Raw genomic sequence first — 14,582 nt, 5'->3', positions numbered from 1 at the left:
TAGGTAGGCAAAACCCTGACAGTGAATGAAGACATCTCCCCCCCTTTTTGGGTGAGTGAATTTTACTGTCTTCCCTCTGTTTTTCATGACAGCGATTGTTGACTGTGGCTATGCATTAGAATCTCCTAAGGAACCTCTAAGAACCCTGATACCCAATTCATCCCAAACCAATCACACCAGATCTTCCAATGGTAGGACTCAGGTATGTTTAGAAGTTCCCTGGAGATTCCCATTTGCGGCCAAGTTTGAGAACTACCGTTTTATGCATATTTCAGTTAGCTGAATTGAATTAGGGCCTCTCCTTTGTGGAAAAATCAAAAGGACATATATTAAACTCTCTATTAAGACTTATGTGTGTTCAGGCCACAAATATTGCAGTGTGGGACATAGTAGCTTCTCCCTATTGACAGGGAAGCCTCTTATGGAAACTTGTCTTGTCACTCTTGTTAGATAGAACATCAGGTGCTCGGTTGATGAAATAAAAGTGTCCAAGAATTCCAAGTGTGATAATATTGCATGAACTGACATTACTTCCTAGAGGAAAAAAAGAAAAAAAAACCCTCAATGCTAGTGCTAAATATTTTTTATTTTTGCCGAATTCCAGAAGATCTCTCAATTTTGGTTTTTAATTGCTTTTTCCTGAAACCAAGTCATTTTTACAGAAGATCAGACTTGGCTTTATTAACTTTGAACTGGGAGGCAGCAGTCAACGGCAAGTCACTTCTGATGCTGCAACACAGCAGGAAAGAACCCTGTGATGTAAACACGGTAAGGAGGAAGCAGTGGCGAAGAGCTTGGTCTCTGGGGTAGCCAATGGATTTTGAATCCTTTGCACACTTACTAGTATGAGCTAACCTCTCTGGTCTGGGGTCTTCTCTTCTGTAAAATGGGCCATAATCATAGCACCCACCGCCAGGAGTTGCAGGAATCCAGTGCAGTAATGCATTAGAAGCCCCCTGTCCAGGGTCTTCACAAAATAATCTTATCTTGGGATCTGATTCTCCAGTTGCATAAAGGAAAAGTGGGGGAACCTAATGAGAAATGGTGGCACAAGATGGAGATACTCTTCTCAGCTCAGTAGGAAAGCAGTGATAGCCAAGCACACCCCACCTGCTCCCTTGAGGTCAACCAACTACTAAGGCATCTAGAACCTTGTTACTTGGCATTCCTGGGAGCAGTAGCTTTGGCATCCTGGAGAGCTGGTTAGAAATGCAGAGTCTCAGGTACCACCCCAGACCCATTGATTCAGAGCCTGCATTCACCAAGGTCTCCAGCTGATCCTCCTCACATTAAACTTTGAGAAGTGGCTTGTCTAAAAGCCAAATTTCACCTCCCATTCCTCACCGCATTCCCCTCCCCCATACATACATTCCCTTTGGTACAGTGATGTATACTTGAAACTAATATAACATTCTAGGTCAACTATACATAAATATAAATAAAAAAGAATAGTCACACACACAAAATGTTTGGTACACTCACTAGGTGGTATTAGTAAACCAGAATTCTTGATTTTTAAAAAATAGGCTTGGGGTCAAGAGAGTTGATTTTTCCACTGTTGTTTCTCTATTTTTCTATTTTTATTTTGTTTGTTTTTTTTTCAATTTGTCTTTATTTTTTTTAGTACATCACTAGTTTTTGATATAATGTTCAATGATTCATTAGTTGCGTATAACACCCAGTGCTCATCACATCACCTGCCCTCCTTAATACCCATCACCCAGTTACCCCATCCAGTGTAATAAAGCAAAAGTAAAGTGGGGATGGTTCTTTTTGTCTGTACAACGGACACAGAGACCTCTACGTTTTACACTGATGGCAGATGAGGGTTTTTGAACCAAGTGAAGTGGCCATCGCCTCTGACAAGCTCGATATTATTATTTTGCTCCTTTTTCAAAATCTCAATATCATGTCTGTCTTCTACACAGTGCTTAAATGCATAGCATTTGCTTCCCTACATGGGAGTGGAAGCCCCATGAGGGCAGGGGTCTTTTTGGAGTTCTTTACTGTTGTTGAATGAAGGGAGTTGAATGATGTAACCAATTCCCTCAGGATTCACATGGCCTCATGCTGCGCTCATCATCTAAGGATGGCGGTAGCTTTCTAGCTCGTCCCCTGCAAGTTCTCTCTGCAACTCATCTCCTAAAACATTGTCAGAGCTCTACCTAAAATAGCATGTTGTGTGGAAAAGGACAGCTTACTCTTGGAGCACTTATAAGCAGTCTCCAAATTTCAGAGGCTTACGGTAATAAGACTTTTTTCTCCCCATTTTCCTTACATTTTCATCACAGAGTGTGGGGAGGTAAGGAAGGGGAAGATGCTCTGCTTATCATAGTCACTCAGGAACCTCTTCGAAATTCCCATGCAACACATTCTCTGATCTCTTCAGAAGGGAAAGAGAATGTGCCAAATCAGAAGCTGCTCTAGCACATACTACTTATACACTCACATTTCATTGGCCACACTTCATTTTGTAAGTGATGGGGAAATGAAGTCTACCACGTGCCTGGAAAGAGAGCTGGAAATATTTGGTGAATGTTAGTAATGCCTATCACTTACATCACCCTGCTTGCTTATTTTAAAGCATCCAGAAACCCTTCTTTGTCTACTTTATGGCTAATTTTACACTACTTAGAATAGAATAGGGTGGTCCCAAATCAACTTTTTGTACTGTATGTTACTTTTCTGGATTACAAGGCCTTCGAGGGCAGGGACAGAGGGTGATTTTTTTTAACATAATAAATGCAGCACAAAAATTAATTTACTGCACTGTAATTTCTGTACCAAGAACAGTACCTATTTAAAGTACACAATCCGGGGCGCCTGGGTGGCTCAGTCGTTAGGCGTCTGCCTTCGGCTCAGGTCATGGTCCCAGGGTCCTGGGATCGAGCCCCGCATCAGGCTCCCTGCTCAGCGGGAGGCCTGCTTCTCCCTCTCCCACTCCCCCTGCTTGTGTTCCCTCTCTAGCTGTCTCTCTCTCTGTCAAATAAATAAATAAAATCTTTAAAAAAAAAAATAAATAAATAAAGTACACAATCCAAGATGCATTCATCCTGTGAAACCATGATACAGAGCTTTTCTCTCATTTCTTGCCCCTTGGTAGTCCATCTCTCTTTAATCCTGTTCCCAGGCAAACATGGATCTGCTTTCTGTCACTGTAGATTACTTGGTGTTTTCTAGAATTTTATATACATGGAATCAAACAGTATGTGCCCTTCTGTGTCTGGCTTCTTTGACTCAGCGGAATGATGCTGAAACCCATCCATGTCGTGTGTAACGGTGGTTTGTTTCTACTGCTGAGTCGGGTTCCATTGTAAGGATAGCAGCTTTTTAAATGTCATTTACCAGTGGTTGGACATGTGATTTGTTTCCAGTTTGGGGACTATTATAAATAAAGCTGCTCTGAATATTTTTGTATAAGACTTTGTGTGGACACCTGTTTCCATTCTCTTGAATATATACCTAGAAGTGAAATGGCTAGATGTATGTTTAATTATAAAAGAAACCGTTTTCCAAAGGAGTTATATCGCTCTACATTCTCATCGGCAATGTATGGGAGTTCCAGTTTCTCCATATATTTGTGGTGCATTCTTTTGGTATCCTCAATGTTTTTAATTTTATTGTAATAGTTATACAGTGGTATGTTGGTGTGCTTTTCATTTGCCTGATAACTAATGATGTTGAATATCTTTTCATGTACTTATTAACCATTCATAGAACTTCTTTTGTGATGTGACTATTCAAATGTATTCCCCATTTAAAAAAAAACATTGATTGTTTCTCTTCTTACTGTTGAGTTATAATAGTTATTTATATATTCTGGATACAATATCCTTGCCAGATATATTTACTATGAATATTTTCTCCCATTCTCTGGCTCATCTTTTCATTTCTTTATTGGCGTCTTTTTAAAGCAGATATTTTTCTTTTAATGAAGCCTAATTTATCAATGTTTTCTTATTTGGTTTGTGCTTTTCTTGTTATCTGAGTAATCTTCACTTACACTAAGGTTACAAAGATTTCGCCTATGTTTTCTTCTTCGGTAGTATTTTTACGGTTTAAGTCAATGATCCATTTTAAGTTAATTTAGGAGTATGGTGTGAAGCAAGGATCTATTTTAAATTTTCCTTTCTGTATTGTTATCCAGTTGTTCCAGCACCATTCACTGAAAAGATTTCTCTTTCTCCACTAAATTGTCTTAGCACCTTCATAGAAAACCAATTAATCATCTATATTTGGGTCTTTTTTTTTTTTTTTTAAGATTTTATTTATTTATTTGAGAGAGGTGAGCAAGAGAAAGCATGAGTGGGGGCAAAGGGAGAGGGAGAAGCAGGCTCCCTGCTGAGCTGGGAGACCGATGTGGGACTCAATCCCAGGACCCTGAGATCATGACCTGAGCCGAAGGCAGATGCTTAACCAACTGAGCCACCCAGGTGCCCCTGGGTCTTTTGTTTGTTTGTTCCCCTGATGGACATGTCTCTTCTTTCACCAATACCGCATTTCTTTATTACTATAGCTTTAGAGCAAGTCTTGAAATCAGGGTATGTAAGTTTTCCAACTTTGTTGTTGTTATTTTAAAAAATAGCTTATGCTATCCTAGGTAATTTGAACTACATATATGTGGATTTGATTAGCTAATGTTGTGCTAAGGAGAGTTGTGTCTATGTTCATGAGGGATATCGATCTGTAGTTTTCTTGTAATATCCTTGCCTGTTTGGTATCTGAGTAATACTAGCCTCATAAAGTGAGTTGTCCAGCATTCTCTCTTCTGTCTTCTATAAGATTATGTGAAGAATTGGTATCATTTCTTCCTTAAATATTTGATAGAATTCACTAGTGAAGCCAGCTGACCCTGGAGCTTTCCTTGTGGAAGGTTTTGAATGACTTAATTAATTAATCATGAATTTAATTGATATAGGCTAGACAGATTTTCTATTGCTTCCTGTGTCAGTTTGGATAATATTCATCTTTCATGAAATGTGTTCATTTTTTATACATTGTCAAATTTATTGGTATATAAGTGTTCAGAAGATTCTGTAATGATCATTTTAATACCTGTAGATCTGTAATGTTTTCCCCTTTGTCATTTCTGACATGGGTAATTTCTCAAGTAGATCCATTTTATTTACCCTTTCAAAAAACTGAAGAACTAACTTAGAATTTCTTTCATTTTTCTCTATTGCTTGAGTGCTTTCTCTTTTACTGAGTTCCTTTTCTACCTTCATGATTCCTTAGCCTTTACTTCAGGATTAATTTATTCTTCTTTTCCTAGTTTTCTAAATAGGGGCTTAGATCATTGATTTTAGACTTTTCTTCTTTCCTACTATGAACACTTATAGGTATATTTTCTTTCTCTGAGCTGGGTAAGTTGTATCCCATACATTTTGATATGCTGTTTATCGTTCAGTTCAAAATATTGTCTTTGACCCATGGGTTATTTGGAGTGTGTTGATTTCCAAATATTTGGGAATTTCCTAGATGGTTTATGGTTGAGTTCGGATTCAGTTCTCTGCAAGATTTCAGTCTTTTGAAATCTAGAGACTTGTTTTATAGTCCAGTGTATGGTCTGTCTTGGTGAACACACAACATCCATTTAGAAAGTATATATTTTGCAGTTGTTGAGTGTAGTGTTTATATATATGTATATAAATTAGGGCAAGGTGGTTGATGGTGTTGTTCAGATCTTCTGTATCTTGACTAATATTTTCTACCTTGTTCTATCAGTTACCAAGAGAAGCATTAGTCTCCAACTATGTTTGAGAATTTATTTATTTCTTCTTTTAGTTTTTCAGTTTTTACTTCAGGTATTTTGGTGTTCTGCTATGAAGCCCATATATTTATAATATTTATATAGCTTTCTGGTATATTAACTTTTTGATCATAATTGTGTATTCAAATCTATTTTATGTGCTGTTGGCAAAGCCAGTCTGTCTTTCTTATGTGTACTGTTTGTATGGATATCTTTTCCTAGCCTTTGCTTGCAGTCTATTTGTGTCTTTTTATTTAAAGTGTACATCTTACAGCACATAGTTGGCTTTTTTTTTTAATCCAGTATGACAATCTTTGCCTTTTAATAGGAATTTCTAGTCTGTTTTCATGTAAAGCAGTTGATATGGCCATATTTTTAAAAAAGATTTTATTTATTTATTTGACCAAGAGAGACACAGCGAGAGAGGGAACACAAGCAGGGGGAGTGGGAGAGGGAGAAACAGGCTTCCCGCGGAGCAGGGAGCCCAATGCGGGGCTCCATCCCAGGACCCTGGGATCATGACCTGAGCCAAAGTCAGACGCTTAGTGACTGAGCCACTCAGGCGCCCTGATATGGCCATATTTAGGTCTGCCATTTCTCCATTTCTTTTCTATCTGTCTCATCTATTTTTTGTCCCTTTCTTTCTTTTTGCCATTCTTTTGTGTTATTCATTTTTAGTATTCCATTTTAATTTTTCTTTGGCTTCTAGTTACATCTTTTTGCATTGTTTTTAGTGTTTACTTTAGTGATTACAATATATGTCTTTAACTTTTCCCAATCCCCTTAAAAGTAATATTTTATTATTTCAGGTAAATCAAATTCATTTTTGTATCTACAGTGCCTAGCATGGTATTTGATACCAAATGGGAGATTGATAGATATTTCTTGGATGAACAAAGTCATAGGTATTTATTTATGTTGTACCAAAAATACATGGAATTGACTCCAGAAAAAATTTTTTGGTTAATGCTGGGCAAGTTAAGTGAAAATCACTTCAAATTTTAAACATTATTATATTTTTAGTGGATTTGAATTTACAAATCTTGTTATTTTCATATATAATCAAGATTCTATGTATTATTTTATTTTCTATATGCTTGATATTTTTGTTCTAAAACATATAGACCTCTTCCTATCTTTAATTTCTGAAGTTTCAAAAAATCTCACTTTCAAATTTTAGAATGGGAGACAGTCTTACTTTAACAGTGGAATTCTGTATGATTTTGCGAAACTTCCGGCTGTTAATTGTCTTGGCCACTCTGCCCGCATGACATCCTCATCCAATACCCAGCACATTGCCTTGGCTTTGCGCTGTTATTTACTGATGTGTAATGTCCACAGTGAAACACTGAATGTGTTCTTATGGTCTGTAGCAGATTATAGGATGGCCTAGCTCTGAAGCCCAGGTTTGAGGGATGCCCTTAAGATGTTTCTTAGGTTCTAGAGTGGCAGAAGCATTCCTAGAGGAGTCTAGCTCCAGGACTTGCCCAAAGGGGAGACCCAGTAGGAGATCCTGAGTTTCTAGGAGCCAGCTCCTGGCAGAAGCAAGACAGATGGACACTCGGCAGAAGATGCGAACACAGCCAGAGGAAAAGGAGGTAGTTAAGCTTTCCTCAGAAAAGGTCTAAGAGTTTCATGAGTACTGTGCTCCTTCTCACCAAGACAAAGCTTTCCTCCTATTTTGGAACCAATTGCATGCTCACCCCAGTATTTTTGTTTAACTTTCAAGTTCGTTTGGACACTTTGGTGAACTCTCCTTCTTTTTTGGCCTACACAGCCGCCTTAGATGCTTGGATATTTGACTTCTCTACATTCTAGTTAGAAATGGTGCCTTTTAAGATCTCCAACCATCCTATAGCAGTTTCCAGACATTAAGACCTTCCCACAAGAATTCAAGTTTCCTGGGATTCACAGGAAACGAATGTCTTTGGGTCCTAGCGCATCACTGCATTCAGCACTGAGTGTCCTTGTTGTTGCTATGTTGGGGGCTAAGAGTCGTTCTTCCTGGACACGCATCCCTGAAGCTCACCCAGGAATTTTCATGAACTTTGGAGTTGTGTAGTGTAATAGTCAATAGGGAAAGCTTTGGCGTTTGGATCCTGGGTGTGCCACTTACTGCCCGTGTGACTTACTTGTAATCATATTACTTACCTCACAGGGTGACTGTGGCGGCTGCGGCACTGAGTTAAGCCCTTAGCTGTGCTTAGCACCTAGGTGGCCCTCTGGAGATGCCGCTCATTATACTTCCTTGTGGTGGGGATGGTGGTGACGATGGTGATGATGAAGAGGAGGAAGGAAAGGAAGGCAGAAGAAGAGAAGGAGGTCTAAGAAGAGTGTGTGTAATGGGGTGGGGGTGGGGAGAGCTGCAGCAGTTACCACAGAAGGGGCTGGTTTTCTGGTTGGTGACACCAAATGCCAACCTTTTCCTGGTGTCCTCTAAGAGTCAACTTAAGTTGACTCGGTGACTGTCTGCTAACCGAAGATTCATCCCCCTCCATAATTTCTCTCTCCTCATGTTTAAAAGGTACTTTAGGAGGGACTCTCATAGCTTATTCCTCTTTTCATTTCCCCAGATCTTCCTGCCTCCTCAGATCAATCTTGCCCTCTCTCTGAGTTCTTTCCAGGCTTGCTCTAGTTCCCAATTTTCTAACCTTTTTCTAATATAGTATATACGGGAGCTCTTTTGCTCCTACAAGGAATTAGGAAGGAAGGAAACAAACATTTCTCGAGCCACTGTGCCAGGCATTATGCTGGGTGCTAATTTAGACTCCTGTAATTTCACATGCTGAGAAGTCAGGGGTTAAGAGGAGTTACATACTTGCTTGGGGTTCTGCTGCTAAGTGATCAAGATCTAAACACAAGTCTTTCTAACTCCAGAGACTGTTTTTATCCCTAACATGAGAGCACATGGTACCAGGAGTAGAAGGCAGAGTGTATCTGTGGAGGAGGGGAGAAGTCACTGAAGGTAGACATTAGCCTCACAGTGGGCCCTGCCTGCTGGGATTGTAGGGTGTTACTTCCAGAGCTCAACACAAAGGCAGTTCCCAGAGGTCTGAAAGTTCCAGAGAATTCATACAGAGTCACCCCAGTCCTGCCCCGAGGGGAAAATCACAGACCAAGAACAACCTGGGGGATTACTGTTTTTGGCAAGAGACATACAGCATTCTGAGTCAAGAATGTCATTCTTGGGCGCCTGGGTGGCTCAGTCGTTAAGCGTCTGCCTTCAGCTCAGGTCATGATCCCGGGGTCCTGGGATCGAGCCCCGCGTCGGGCTCTCCGCTCAGCGGGAAGCCTGCTTCTCCCTCTCCCACTCCCCCTGCTTGTGTTCCCTCTCTTGCTGTCTCTCTCTCTGTCAAATAAATAAAAATTAAAAAAAAAAAATCTTTAAAAAGAATGTCATTCTTAACTTAGAGGTAAAGGGACCATCTGGTTTTGAAAATCAATTGTATATTTTTGGAACATATATCACCTCCATGTGGTTTCCGAGTGGTGACATTATTACGTTTATTGTCAACTTTTCTGTTGATATTCAGAGGAGTTCTCAAGGAGAAAATGATAATAAAAGCCTATGTTGGCAGAGTAGTAGGTGAGCTGAAATATGGTCCAATTGGCTCTGGATTAGCAAACTGAACTCCAAGGTCAACTAAAGACTCCATAGCACTCTCGGGCGCCTGGGTGGCTCAGTCGTTAAGCGTCTGCCTTCGGCTCAGGTCATGATCCCAGGGTCCTGGGATCGAGTCCCACATCGGGCTCCCTGCTCGGCAGGAAGCCTGCTTCTCCCTTTCCCACTCCCCCTGCTTGTGTTCCTGCTCTCGCTGTCTCTCTCTCTGTCAAATAAATAAATAAAATCTTAAAAAAACAAAAACAAAGACTCCATAGCACTCTCAAACAATTCAACTGAACCTGGAGGGGGGGGCAAGGTGGGAGTGGGCTTGGTCATAATCCAACAACATTCTGGTCAAGTTGGAACTGAGTCATTCTCAAGAATTTACTTGAGTAGTTCTCAAAGTTTTCCCATGTTGCTTCTCAGAGAACAACATGGAGCTGCAACCACATTCCAGTGGTCCATGGACCACCCAGATTCATGACCTGCTTTAAAAACCTTGTGATATTTGTTGAGATTGACTGTTTTTGCTAAAAAGCTCAAACCAACCTGAACTCTTTGAAAGTCTGAAGGTAGAGTCAATCTAAGAATATGGGATTTTCAAAGGACCAAAACCAAATAATCAGCTTGAATGTTGAGGAAAGGTCAGATCATCTCTTAACAGGGAAAGTGTAAACCTCAAAGGGAGATATCCAGCCACCAAGGTGGACAGAGCATGTCATTCTTCTCCTGGAAGCACTATCCTTCTATCTTTTGAGGCCTTTTGCTTATTTCTTTGCAAAGATGAGCCTTTAGGAATTCTATTTAGAAAAGATAAAGGTATATTCAAACAGGTGTTCAGACCACAAAAAAATTTTTTTTTGCCTTGGAAAGAGAGTCTTCAGATAGCTCAGTGTCAGAAGGTCAAAGGAAAGAACATGTAGATGTTAAGTTAATAGGAATTTATTTCACTGAAAGAACAAAAATGTTATTATTAAGAAGAGGTTAAAGACTTAATGTTCCTTGGAAAGAAAAAAGACATTGTACTTATACTACCTTTTTGTGACTGGAAGATTTTAATACTCAGTCTCCTGCAATCTGGTCCTCTAATCTTGGCCATTGCCCGCCCCATCCCCCAATCGATGAGAACCCAAGCAGGGTGTATTTCTTTTCAAGATTGGGTTTCAGAGAAAACAAATTCCTCATAGTAGAAATAATGATTTGGAAGATCTCAGATCTTGTTCCCAGACATAGTATTTGGAAAACATCAAGTGGAGACTCATAAGGAATCCCAGGGGAATTGGAGTCCAGGAACTTTCATAAAGGAGTGAAGAAAAAGAAGAACCAGCCCAGGGAGTTGGAGGAAGAGAAGCTGATGACATTTACTGAATATACATGCTAGAAATGACTGAAATAAGTAGAGGCTGGGAAAGAGCCTGGGCACCTTACTTGGGTTGTGGAGTGAAACCTGTGTCGAAGGTCCAGAGTGCTTATGTTCCACCTCTGGCAGAACCTCCAAGAGAGCTTCCGTTGGGGTGTCCTAGCCTTGGGACCAGCTGCGGGGATGGGGCAATGCTTTTCATCAGATTTTGCTGGACAGGTCAGTTTGCTCAGGTAAAGGGAACAAACTATAAGCTTGCATCAGAAATGGGGCAGCTCTTAGGAAGGAGCTAGTCTTTCATTCTCTCATCATAGACACTCCGTCTTTCTACTTTTGCATTTTCTTCTCTTAAAAACAGCATTTTATGATTACTGAGAATATCTGTTTCCTCTGAATTCAGGCTTGTCCTTCACCTTGACCTGTCCCAGCCTTCGAGTGGCTGACTATACCTCAGGTGTATCTCCTGATGCCCCCTTACTCCTTTATCCCCCCTTTCCTCTCTTTCCTAATTTCAGCTCCAAGAGGACTGATCCAGATTATCTTCTTGCACCATCCTCCCCAGCCCTGAGTCAGAGTTCTAGGTCCAGCTCTGGGTCCGGCTGCCTTCGGGTCCAGTGGTTCTCCTCCTCTGCACTGTGGCTGGGTGATGAAAATCTGGCCGCACCCTTGCTTAGCTGGGCTGAAGGTGGGGCCTGAGTGGGTCCTGACGCAGTAGCTTCGGGAGAATGCTCCCTTCCTGAGAATAACAGTTGGCCAAACAAAGCATGTGCTTTGAAAGGTGCAGAACTTTGGCAGAAGTTTCCTGGGTAGGCACTCTCCCAAAGCTGCTGTTTGCATACCTTTTAGTGGCACAGCCCTTTGGGTTGTTAAAGCTTTTTTTCTTTTTTTTTTTTTAATGTACTAATGATAGACTCCATTGGAAATTCACCGCCTTGGTCAGTGAGTCCAATCCCTTGGAATGACAGCCATGTATTTGGAGAAGGTAGGTTAGAAGGACAGTGTTCTGAGCGAGAGTATTTTTGTTTGTTTGGTGCAGTCAACAGCTTGGTTGAGACAAAAGTTTTTATGCTCTTAACACAGGCAGTTGCAGCAAAGAAAATCCTCTCAGATTGCTGTGGATTTCCTATGTGAACCGTAGGGCACAGTGCACACCGATGTTCATGGTATCCAGCTGATAATGAGATGGGCCCTCTGCTCAGCTATTGGTGCAACTTAGACAGGAGAACAGTTATAAATTCTCCATGACTTCTTCATGGCTAGTTTTGGGCTCAACAGACATGCGGGATAAGCACATGGTCCCTCCAAGGCTTGCTCCAGGTCAAACAGTGAACATGGCAGGTTTTTTGTTTGTTTGTTTTTGTTTTTTACCTTTAGCAGCTCATCTAGAGCAGAGATCTTCAAGATGACGTACATACACCTCGGGACACAAATAGATTCCTAACAGTTGTGTAGGCATCTTGGAAAATTAAGTAAAGGAATCAATTTTTAGATTCTCAACTGCTATAGATACTCGTTCTTAGAATTGTTCAATCTGAAGATGGGCCTTTGATTCAGGTTCTAACCAAGCCCTTCATAATTTTCCTTTTGCTACTTTACACCAAGGAAGCACAACCCCACCCCCAGCCATCCCAGATGTTACCACCCTGCTTTGCCCCAAAGACAAGAACTGTTTGCAGGCCAGACACGGCAGCGTAAACGCAGGTGCTAAGAACAGAGAGCACTCTACCTCTCAGACTCCACATCCCAGGGCCAGGTGGTTCCCAACTTTTTGCTTTCATCACAATTGAGGAAGACTTATCAGATAGATCACTCAAAATGATTCTTGATGATGAATTCTGTATTGCTTTTGGTATACAACTCAGGAGAAGTTCAAAGCATTGAGTGATATATAGAACAAATTCCTTCCATTCACAGCTTGTTTTTTTCTGTGAATAGGTTTATTAGAATTTACAGTTTTAAGACACTAAAATGGAAGCAGGACAGTTGCTTGATCATTTCTTGACCAGATCTCCTTATTGATCTGGGCTAAATAAACTATTTGAGAAACCAAAAAGCCCAATTCATTCATTGTCAACTACATTTCCAGTAAAATTTCATTTGTAATGTGTTGAATAATTATTTATCAAGATTTAAATTTACTTGGTTTTGGTGGATTATATACTACTTCTCATCATAATGACAAATAAATTCAGGTGAAAAAAATTTAAGACTTAGAGATTTGTGATCATAGAAAATAAAAAGTAATTTATATACATATTTTTGTTGCAGAGAAGTATGGTAGGGTGATCAATATAAGATTTTCAAGTATAAAAATATATTGCACTATGATATATGTAGGGGAGTGGAATGGAAATATGAATTCAAGAAGAAAAATGATATAAAATTTCTAGCTGTTAAAGAACTTGTGTGCATGAATTTTAAACTGATGGTGGTGAGAACCATCCTTATGATGGTTATGATGGTCCATTAGCTACATCTAAAATAGTGCTGTAGGGCACCTGGGTGGCTCAGTCGGTTGAGCATCCAATTCTTGACTATTGAGTGTCCAGCTCAGGTCATAATCTCAGGATCATAAGATTGAGCCCTGCGTTGGGCTCTGTGCTCAGTGGGGATTCTCCTTGAAATTCTCTCTTCCTCTCCCTCTGCCCTCTCCCACTCATTCTCTCTCTCTCTTGCTCTCTCTCAAATCAATCAATCGATCAATCTTTTAAAAAATTTTAAAAAATAGTGCTGCAACTGTTGTTATTTTCTAGGTCACCGTGTACAATGTTCCAAATTCTACTTTGCAACTATTTAAAGAGAAAATGAAAGTTTTTAGAGGTTAACTTGTAAAAAAAGAAGAGGGGGTGTGCATAATTTAAAAACCATTCCTAGGGGAGTATGAGAGCAGACATCTGCAGGCTGCCATGCTTAGGTGTCTACTGGGAGAAGAGATACATATTGGAATCAAAAAACCCCAATTCTACCATTTATTAGCTCTGTGATTTTGCACCAATTACTTAAATGGACCTAATTTGGTTTTCTTTTACAACAGAATCAATACTTTCCTTACTAAATTGTGGTGAAGTAAGTGACTTGATGTGCACAGCACTCTTAGCAGAGGGTCCCGGATGTAATCAGCATCACTCTCTCTCCACTTCCCCCAAGGCTGTATGATCCCTCTTTCCATCTCCCTCTTTCTCCTTTCCTCCATCAACCCATGTGTATTGGCCTTATCTTATATCCTCTATTAAATATATTTGATTCACATTCTAAAGGTCCCAAAGTAGCTTCTGTAAATTCATTCATCCAACAAATTTATATATATATATATATATATATAAAGCACTAAATGTATTCCAGGCACTACTATGGCACTGGGGATAACTGTGAATAAAAAAAGACAAAATCCCTATTGTCACAGGGCTTACTAAGTGCATAGTGATGAGGATGCATTGGCGGCTCCCAATCAGCAAGGTCCTTTCACTCATGAGAGACTAGTTAGATTTCTGCGGATTGGTCCATCTGTCCACCCAACCATGCATCCAGCTGGCCAGCCATTCAATTACAAAATGTATTGAGAAACTCCTAAGTGTTAGGGCCATGATCAGGCATTCTTGTTCTGAAAGTGACCACAACAACACTCTATTTTAATAAAATCCCTTTTTGTACACCCTTTATCACAATATGTGTGGAGCTTAATTGCATCATGTGTCTGTTTGGGGGTTAAATGCAAATGTCCCTGGTTTTCTTTAATTTTTGACTGTTTCCTATTTGTTTAAAATAACGAGTACCTTTTGAATGATTCAAGCCAGTTTGTGTATTCCTTCCAAGTCAATAATTTGTTTTATTGAGACTTGCTCCCAGAATGCAGCTTCAAAAACTATTTA

General features: G+C 40.1%; 1 protein-coding gene across 1 annotated transcript in view; it reads left to right on the top strand.

Annotated features, from left to right (window-relative positions):
* Positions 1-617: 617 nt before the first annotated feature.
* Positions 618-14,582, top strand: part of COL4A4 (collagen type IV alpha 4 chain) — a 118,371-nt gene continuing 104,406 nt past the window's right edge. The window contains exon 1 of the mRNA XM_036073722.2: positions 618-768. The gene's annotated coding sequence lies outside the window, so the exon portion shown is untranslated. The remainder of the gene's footprint in view (positions 769-14,582) is intronic.

The sequence above is a fragment of the Halichoerus grypus genome, chromosome 4, assembly GCF_964656455.1.
Source record: "Halichoerus grypus chromosome 4, mHalGry1.hap1.1, whole genome shotgun sequence".
Classification (NCBI taxonomy): Eukaryota; Metazoa; Chordata; class Mammalia; order Carnivora; family Phocidae; genus Halichoerus; species Halichoerus grypus.
Note: the sequence above shows the minus strand (reverse complement) of the source record. Positions and strands in the feature narration are given on the sequence as shown.